Source organism: Myotis davidii, unplaced genomic scaffold (assembly GCF_000327345.1).
Source record: "Myotis davidii unplaced genomic scaffold, ASM32734v1 scaffold514, whole genome shotgun sequence".
NCBI classification, from domain to species: Eukaryota; Metazoa; Chordata; class Mammalia; order Chiroptera; family Vespertilionidae; genus Myotis; species Myotis davidii.
The window spans coordinates 693874-703642 of NW_006286236.1; positions in this window are offsets into that span (position 1 = coordinate 693874).

Here is a 9769-nt window from a genome sequence, read left to right on the forward strand (position 1 = left end):
ATATTTGTAGTTTTCAGTGTGGGGGACTTGCCCACCTTTTATTCAATTAATTTGTGGGAAGTTTCTGTTTTTGATGCTCCTATACATAGATTTCTAAAAATAGATTTAAGATTTTGGGGTGTAGTTTTAGGTTTACAGCAAAATTGAGTGGAAAATACAGAGAATTTCCATATATCCCTGCTGCCAAACATGCATAGCTTCCCACACTATCAACATCCCATTGTTTCAATCAAGGAAACTCCGATGACACACGATCACCCAAAGCCCATGGTTTACATTAGGGCCCACCCTTGGAGGTGTATACACTACGGGTTTTGACAAAGGTGTAAATGCACGCACCCATCATTGTGATACCACGCAGAACAGTTTCACGGCCCTAAAAATCCTCCGTGCTCCTCTCCATCCTCCCCCAAGCCCTGGCAACTGCTGATCTTTTCACTGTCTCCACGCTTTTGCCTTTTCCAGAATGTCACGGAGTTGGAACCATGCAGTAGTAGCCTTTTCATGTTGGCTCCTTTCACTTAGTCATATACATTTGAGGTTCGTCCATGACTTTTCATGGCTCGATAGCTCATTGGTTTTTGGTGCTGACTAATATTTTGTTGTCTGGATGCACCACAGTTTATTTATCTGCTCATCTGCTCAAGGACATCTTGGTTGTCCCACGTTTTGGCAATTATAAATAAAGCTGCCGTAAACATCCCTGTACAGGTTTTGGTGCGGAGTTAAGTTTTCAGCACATTGGGGTAAATACCAAGTAGTGTGATTGCTAGATCAGATGGTAAGATTATGTTTAATTTCGTAAGAACCTGCCAAACTGTCTCCCAGTGTGGCCGGACCGTTTTGCATTTCTACCAGCAACGAATCTGTCGTTCCACATCCTCGCCAGCGTTTGGTGTTGCCAGTGTTTTGGATTGTGACCATTCTAACAGGTAGAAGGAATATCTCATTGTTGGTTTTTTGTTTTTTTTTACATCGGTTTTTATTGATATTAGAGAGAGAGGAAGGGAAAGGGAGAGAGAGAAACATTGATCGGCTGCCTCCTACACGCCCCTGAGCCTGCAACCCAGGCATGTGCCCTGACTTGGAATCGAATTGGCAGCCTTTTTGGAGCATGGGACAACAGTCAACCAACTGAGCCACACCGGCCAGGGCTCTTACTGTTGTTTTAATTTGCAATTCTCTAGTGATATATGATGCTGAGCATCTTTCTATATGTTTATTTGTCACCTGTACATCTTATTTGGAGGTGTTCAGATCTTTGCTCCTTTTATTGGCGGGTTGTCCATTTTCTTATTGTTGTTTTAAAGTTGTATATATTTTATTTATTTATTAAATTTAAAAATATTGATTTTAGAGAGGAAGGGGGAGAGAGAGAGAGAGAGAGAGAGAGAGAGAGAGAGATACCAACCTGCTGTTCCATTCATTGGTTGAGTCTTGTATGTGTCCTAACCAGGAATTGAACCCCATACCCTGGTGCATCAGCTAGGGCTAAAGTTCTGTATATTGTAGATATCAGTCCTTTATCAGATATGTCTTTTGGAAAATATTCTCCCAGGCTGTGGCTTGTCTTCTCATTCTCTTGACTGTGTTTTTTTACAGAGCAGACATTTTAAATGTTAATGAATTCCAGCTCATCAAGTCTTTCTTTCATGGAGTGTGCCTTTGGTGTTGTATCTAAAATGTCATCCCCAAATGAAGGGCATCTAGATGTTTCCCCTATGCCGTCTTCTAGGAGCTTAATGATTTTAGTTTTAAAATGTTTAGTTTTATATCTGTGGCCAGTGGATAGAATACAGTTGGTTTTGTACATCAACCCCAACCCTAGTGACTTTGCTGATTCACATAAATTTGTTGAGAGACGTGTGTGAAAGTCTCCGACCCAGGTCTGTCTGTCCGTCCTGTTAGCTCCATTAAGTTTTGCTTATATTTTGAGGCCCTGCTGCGGGGTGCATACAAGATGCTGATGTCTTCTGGTTTGAAATGTCCCTTTATTTCTGGGGAGGCTTCTTATCTTAAAGTCTCCTCGGTGACACTGGGGCAGCGACAGCAGAATTCGTTGGTTATTGTTTGTGCGGTGTCGCCTTTTGTTGTAAACCTTTCTGTCTTCTATCAAGTCATGGCTCTTTAAGTAACATTTAGTTGGGCTTGCTGGTTTTATCTTGTCTGATGATCTTATCTTTTCCTTGAAATATTTGGAGTAATTTTTAAAAAGCGAAATGTTTCAATTTATCAGCATGAATTGACTCTTGGATATGGAAGATGGACCAGCTGTTTTACACTTCCCCCCACTTCCTCCTGACCCACTTTCCAGCTACTCTTGTTTATATGATTTTTACTTTGTGGAAGTTTATAACATTTAAATTCTGTGTTTTCACCCTAACTTCTTGTTTAGTTTTTTTTATAAAAATATTTTTATTGATTTCAGAGAGGAGGGGAGCGGGAGATAGAAACATCCCCGATGAGAGAGAATCATTGATTGGCTGCCTCCTGCACGCCCCCCACTGGGAATCAAACCGTGACCTCCTAGTTCATAGGTTGAAGCTCAACCATGGAGCCACACCGGGCAGGCTGTTTCGCTTTTTTAAAATCCAAAATGAGTTTATTGGGCTGTTCCCCACTCACTTGATTCGGTGCTTTCTGGGCTGTTGGCTCCAGCAGGAGCCCCTCTGCCAGCCTGGCCCGCCTCCTGCAGCGCCCAGGGCACAGCGGAGCAGCCCCACGGAACCAGGCACCCCCTTGGTGCTGGGCCAAAGACAGATCAAAGTACAGCATCCCGGGCACTTTACACCCATGACGCAGGGACTGGCTCCGCACCAGGCGCTTCCTCATCTTCTCTGCTGGGGAGGGAGGCAGGGGATTCTGGCGAGAGGCGCATTGTCAGGGAGGGCGTCGCCGCTGGAAAGACTTCGCTTGTTTAGTTTTTGTTGCTAATCCTCACCCGAGGATATTTTCCCACGGATTTTTAGAGAGTGGAAGGGAGGGGGAGAGACAGAGGGAGAGAGAAACATCAATGTAAAAGACGTTGCCTCCCTCATGCGCCCTAACCAGGGCCAGGGATCGAGACTGCAACTGAGGTACGTGCCTTTGATCAGAGTCGAACCCAGGACCCTTTGGTCTGAGGGTTGATGCTCTATCCACTGAGCCAAACTGGCCAGAGCTCCACTGATTTTTTTTTTAGAGAGAATGAAAGGGAGGGAGGGATGGGGAGGAGTGGGAGAGAGAGAGAGAGAGAGAGAAACATCGATGTGAGAGAGACACATGGATTCATTGCCTCCTGCACATGCCCAGGTTGGGGCGGAGGATCAAACCTGCAACCAGGTGTACGTGCCCTTGACTGGTCATCAAACCCATGACCCCTTTGGTGCGCAGGCCGGTGCTATAACCAGTGAGCCACACGGGCCAGGGCTCGCTTGCTGAGGTTTAAATCTCTGTGGAAGTGGGTTCGAGGCTCACCTCAGTCCTTTCCCACAGCTTCTCCATTTCTGAGTTCATTTATTCAGAGTCGTCTCTTAGTTGGCTGGTTGTCATTATCAAGTTGTTTTATGTTGTCGCTTTTAACTTATCGATACAAAAATCACTCAACAAAGATGTACACGTACAACACAAAGCACAACCGAGTAAGACAACAGCGAGGCGCCTGGGGGCTCCCCGCTGGGCACGTGTTTGCTTTCGTGTCATCTCTCCTCGCTCTGTCTCAGAAACGTGGCTCCCCGTGGGGTTTCCTTTAAACAATGGTTTCCACTTCTCCTCCGATAGGTGGGCGAAAATGAAGCTGACCGCCTAAGGCCGTGGTCGGCAAACTGCGGCTCGCGAGCCACACGCGGCTCTTTGGCCCTTTGAGTGTGGCTCTTCCTAAGCCTTAGGAGGACCCTAATTAAGTTAATAACAATGTACCTACCTATATAGTGTAAGTTTAAAAAATTTGGCTCTCAAAAGAAATTTCAATCTTTGCACTGTTGATATTTGGCTCTGTTGACAAATGAGTTTGCCGACCACTGGCCTAAGGGGGTGGCCAGGACGTGGAACTCGCGCCCCCCGACACTGGCGGGCGTGTAGGACGATGACACAAGCACGCAGCCCCCCGGAGCTGAGTGGATGCCATCCCTGTGACCACGCGAGCTCACTCCTGGGTGTGACACCAACAGGAAGGCGTGTGTGTGTTTATCAGAAGGCGTGTACCTGACTGTTCGTAGCCCCCAAACAGGAACCACCCAGATGCCCATCAGACAGTGTAGCCACACAGCAGAACGCGTTCAGTAAGGAGAATGGACAATCGACGAAGACACGTGCCCACGGGAGGACTCGCACTGTTACGTGGTGAACGGAAGACGCCAGAGACAGAAGAGTGAGTCCGTTTTGTGAAGAACAGAAACAGGTGAGACCAATGCACGGCCAGGGGGGGCAGCCAGAAGAGCGGCTGCCCCTGGAGGAGGTCCCGGCCGGGCCTGGAGACGCCCAGCGTCTGGACCCGCGTGGTGGCCACCTGGGTGTGAGCGCAGTGAAAATCCACTGAGCTCCCACCCAAGATCTGTGCCTCTTCCTGTTCTTACCTGAGTAAAATGTTTTAAAAGCGTTAGGAAAGAGTTTTTAAAAACTAGATATTTTTATTGATTTCAGAGAGGAAGAGAGAGGGAGAGAGGGAGACAGAAACATCCATTGATCGGCTGCCTCCTGCACGCCCCACACTGGGGATGGAGCCCACAACCTGGGTACATGCCCTGACTGGAAATCACACTGCGACCTCCTGGTTCATAGGTTGCTGCCCAAGCACTGAGCCACGCCAGCCAGGCGAGGAAAGGGTTTGAGGCATAAGGTCGCCTCCGCCCAGGGCCTGGAGACTGAATGCGCCCTGTCCGGGCAGAGCAGGCTCCCTGGCTGACGCCTCGATGGCCCAGTCGCCCACTGTGACCAGATGCACTTTCTAGGGACGCCTGGCGCAGTGTTTTCCACTCCACACACTCCTCCAGGACAGGTACAGTATACGCCCTGTCGTCCCCTCCCTCCCAGCCTGGGCGAGCTGGTGACTGCTTTGAGCAGCAGCGTGTGGCAGAGGTGACATGGCCAACTTCCAGGGCCAGGTCAGAAAGGGCGCTGGCCTCCGCGGGCTCTCCTGTGACATGCGTCTTTGAAACCACCACGTGGGAGGCTGGCCGTCCTGATGCCACCATGGTGTGGAGACCCCGCAGCGAGACCCCAGGAAGACAAGAGATGGCTGCCCGAGGAGCCCTGCTGTCCAGCCACTGGGTGCCCTTTGAGCTGTGCCGACTGATGCCTTTGGAGCGGAGACCAGCTCTCCCACTGCGGGGTAAATGGTGGTGGTCTTATGCCGTGTCCGGGGGCGGGTTGCTATGCACCAGCAGGTAACGGGACACCTGGCAACTGTTCCCCAGGCTTCCTCCGGCCCCTCCACTCCGGTCATGCCCGCGGCACCCGGGTCCACTCCTCTCGCCAAGGCGGGAGGGGGCTCCCTGTCTGTGGGGCAGGAATCTGCCCCCCTCTACCAGGCCCAGTTTCTGCCCCACCTCCTCCAGGAAGGCTTCCTGCCTGCATGTTGGTCAGTGTTTAAGAGCAAGTCACTGGTGGGGGAATGGTGATCATGGGGAAGGCCGTGCATGTATGGGGGCAGGAGGTACATGGGAAATCTCTGTGCCTTCTGCTCAATTTAGCTTTGAACCTGAAACTGCTCTAAAATAAAAAATCTATTAAGAAGAAAAAAGCAAGCTGACTCCCAAACCAGACTGAACCTGGGTTCAAATCCCCTACCTCCCACTTCCCAGCTGATTCCTTGGACGAGTTACTTAACTCGGAGCCTCAGTTTCCTCATCCATAAAATGGGGACATAACAGTGGCTCCTTCCCAGATCTGCTGTGAGGTTAAAGGGATTACCATGTGGAAAGCACTCAGAATGAGCCGCGCACGCACAGCACTTGGCCGCGTTGGCCAGACCCTGGGGTCCTGCCCTCTCTGCATTCTGGGAGCTTACTCAGTGTGTGAGATGCATCGGAAGCCTGATATGTATTACTCATTCATTTGTTCTGCCCAGATCTCTGGAGTGCCAGCTGTGTGCCAGGCACTGGACTAGGCTCTAGGGGTGCAGCAGTGCTGGAGGTGGCACCACCTTCGCCCTTGGGGGCCTTGCATTCTACTGGGGATGGAAGCAGACAAACACATCAGAGTCGACAGATTTCCCCGAGAGCTTCAAAGGGCAAACACAGGAAGTGGAGACAGAAGGATAGTTGGAGGACAGGGCAACCTCTCTAGGGAGGGTGTATTTCTAAGACTTGACGGTGATGGAGAAGCCAGTCTCGAGGAAAGGGGAGGGAAAAGCATGCCGGACAGAGCGGGCCGGACTAGTGCTAAGGTGCTTGTGGGGTCCAGGTGTGCTGGGACTTAGGCGGGAGGCAGAGGAGATGGGGAAGCTGGAGAGGGATAGATTCTTCTAGAGTCATAGGTCTCCCCAGTAGAGCCCTCATGGATTGCAACAGCCAGCACTATACTGGGCACCTACCATGTGCAAGACACCTACCAGGTGCAGGGCAATTTATGTGTATGACCTCATTTCATTCTCAAAATATGTAGTCCTATAAGATAGGTACAAGTATCTTCCCTATTTTAAGAAGACTGAGGCTCCGAGACTGGGAAGAACCATATGATTTCACTCATGTCTGGAATTTAATGAACAAATTGAACTACTAAGCACAATAGAGACAGACTCATAGAGAGCAGGCAGACAACTCAAAGGGGGAGGATGTTGAGGTGTGGTAAAGGGAGAAGAAGAAGAAGAAAAAAAGAGAGAGAGAGAGAGAGAGAGAGAGAGAGACTCCAGAGCCTGTGCCAGGCTGCAGCTTCATGTTACGTAGGCCACGCCCCCTGCATGTGGGGAAAAGGAGGCCCAGGACGGAGGGTTCAGCTCCCAAGCCCAGGAACAAACAAGAGATGTCCACCGGTCCCCTTGCCTGCTGCAGGCTGCTCATTCTCTCAGGAGCGAGTTGAAGTCACCAGGCTCCCGGTTGGGACAGGGTAGCTCTGCCCATGGCCCGGCGTGCTCCCTCGCCCCTGGGATGGGAACAGGCCTGCCCGCTGGGGATGCAGTTGCGTGAGATGGAAGGAGTCCAGCACCCAGCATGAGGTTGCACTTCCCTCCTGTAGCCAGTGGGTCGATTATTCACCTGCCTTAGGGCAGGGCCCGCCCCCTCACCTCATTCCCTCTGCTGTGGGGGCGGGCCTGAGTCATGGGGACAGGGGAGCAGGCAGGTGGCTGGGAATGGTGCAAGTTCCAGCAAGTGAGAGGAATGAGGGGCCTTTGGCAACATGACATGAGATTTTCCAGCCCTGGGCCTTTGCACTGGCTGTTCCTGCCGCCCGGACCCACCTGCCCTCTCTTGCCTCTTCTGCTTCAGTTTGTTTTTATTGTTAATCTTCCCCCGAGGGTATTTTTTCACTAATTTTTTTGAGAGAGAGAGTGGAAGGGAGGGGGAGAGACAGAGAGAGAAATAGTTATGTGAGAGAGAGAGAGACATTGATGGGTTGCCTCCCGGGTGCTTCCCGAAGGGGCCAGGGATCGAGACTGCAACCGAGGGACGTGCCCTTGACCAGAATCGAACCCAAGACCCTTCAGTCCACAGGGCGACGCTCTCACCACTGAGCCAAACCAGCTAGGGCTCCGCTCCAGCTTTTGACGTCTCTGGGTAGAGGTGAGGCTTCCCTCGTCTTACCATTTCAAGCAACTTTGGTTAAGAAGATGGAAGGAGCTAATTCTAGAAAACATTTGTACATGACATGTCCTATATATGAGGCGTCCTCAAAACGGTTTGTCGTCGTCGCCACTGAACACCAACTGCGTGCCAAGCCCTTTACACAAAGCCATTCATTTAACCACACACAACCGCTATTGTGTCCACTTCTCAGTCCCGCCCAGGGTCACGGTCCCCCTGAAGGGGCGGGCTGGGATTGGACCGTGGTCTGCACCGTTCCGCAGTTGGTCTCAGCAGGCAGCAGAGGACGGCACAGGAGCCCGCATGGTGCCCCAGTGACTCAGAGCAGGCAGGTCCCCAGCCTGCCCTTCCCCCTGACTCAGCCGGCTGATTCCTCGGGCCTTTCTCTGGAATTCCTCTGCTGGGTGCCCTCCCCGGAGAGCTGGTGGCAGCTGGAGCTCCCATGGAGGCCCTCGGGGTGTCTTTCATCTCAGGAGGAGAAAAGATGGGCGTCTCCCTCAAGATGGGCGTCTCCCTCGGATGGCTGCGTGGTGCAGAGGGGGAAATAGAGGCGCAGAGAGGACCAGTGATGTGACCAGGTGGCCGGGGGCCGGGCAGAGAAGGCCGGCTTCCACTCTGGCCCCTTTCTCTGTCTTCTCCCAGCTCCCTGCGGCCCCCAGCCCAGCCCGAACCCCCAGCCAGGGACCCCCAGGCTCAGCTCAGCTCCCAGCCCCATGGGGGCCGGAGGAGAGGCAGGCACACAGGTCTCTCTGATCCCAAAAGTGATGAGGGTGAGTCACCATTTATACTCGCAGCCCCTCCCCCATACCAAGGCTGCTGGGGTGGCCATGGGGGAAAGGGAGCGGGGAAACAGCCCCCACTCCTCTGCCTTCCTCCTGCCCCTGCAGAGTCCCCAGCCTGGAGGACAGCCTCTGCCGGCCATTCCTTCCTGTGTCTGCCTTGGAGAGCCCGGGGCTCGCTCAGGCCCCTGCAGCCTCGAGCCTCAGTTTCTCCGATTTCTATAAATGATAGTATTTATTTCCCCACAGGGTTATTGAGCTGCACGAACATAGCATTGTATTTGTTTCCGTTGTACAACCTAACGATGGATGTAGGTATCTACGGTGAAACGAGAAGCAGTACGTGTAGTTAACATCTATCCCCTCACACTGTCACCAGCTGTTTTATTCTTGTGACGAGAACTTTTAGGATTTAGTCTCGGAGTAACTTTCAAACATACATACAGCACAGTGTTGTTAACTACAGTCACCCTGCTGCCCATTCCATTCCCCAAACTTGTTCATCTTGTAACTAGAAGTTTGTGCCTTTTGCCCCCTTTTGCCCATCCCCCCCCCGCAACCACCGCTCTGTCCCCCGCCCCCCGCAACCACCGCTCTGTTCTGTTTCTGAGTCCCCCCCCTTTTTCTTGAGAGTCTACACATAAGTGCGGTCACACAGTATTTGTCTTTCTCTGTGGGACTTATTTCGCTTAGCATAATGCCCTCGAGGTCCACCTATGTTGTCACAAGTGGCAAACTTTCCTTCTTTCTGTGGCTGATGTAAGATGGTAATTTTTAAAAATATATATATTTTATTGATTTTTTACAGAGAGAAAGGGAAAGGGATAGAGAGTTAGAAACATCGATGAGAGAGAAACATTGATCAGCTGCCTCCTGCACACCCACTACTGGGGATATGCCCGCAACCAGGTACATGCTCTTGACCGGAATTGAACCTGGGACCCTTCAGTCTGCAGGCGGATGCTCTACCCACTGAGCCAAACCGGTTAGTGCTAAGATGGTAACTTTAAAGGCCCTTCTAGCCTAGACTCCTGTGACAGGTTACAACAGGCTCCCCAGCTCACCCCCTCCCATTCCCAGCCCCATGGAGTAGGTCCCAGGGACTGGACCTCCTGCACGGAGGTGCCCTCAGGGGACACTGAGCAGCGGGGAGGCGAGAGACATCACATGAATTCAACGGAGTGTGCTCATTTATTTATTTATGTTTAATCCTCACCTGAGGAGGATATTTTCCCCGTTGATTTTTAGAGAGAGTGGAAGGGATGAGTAGAG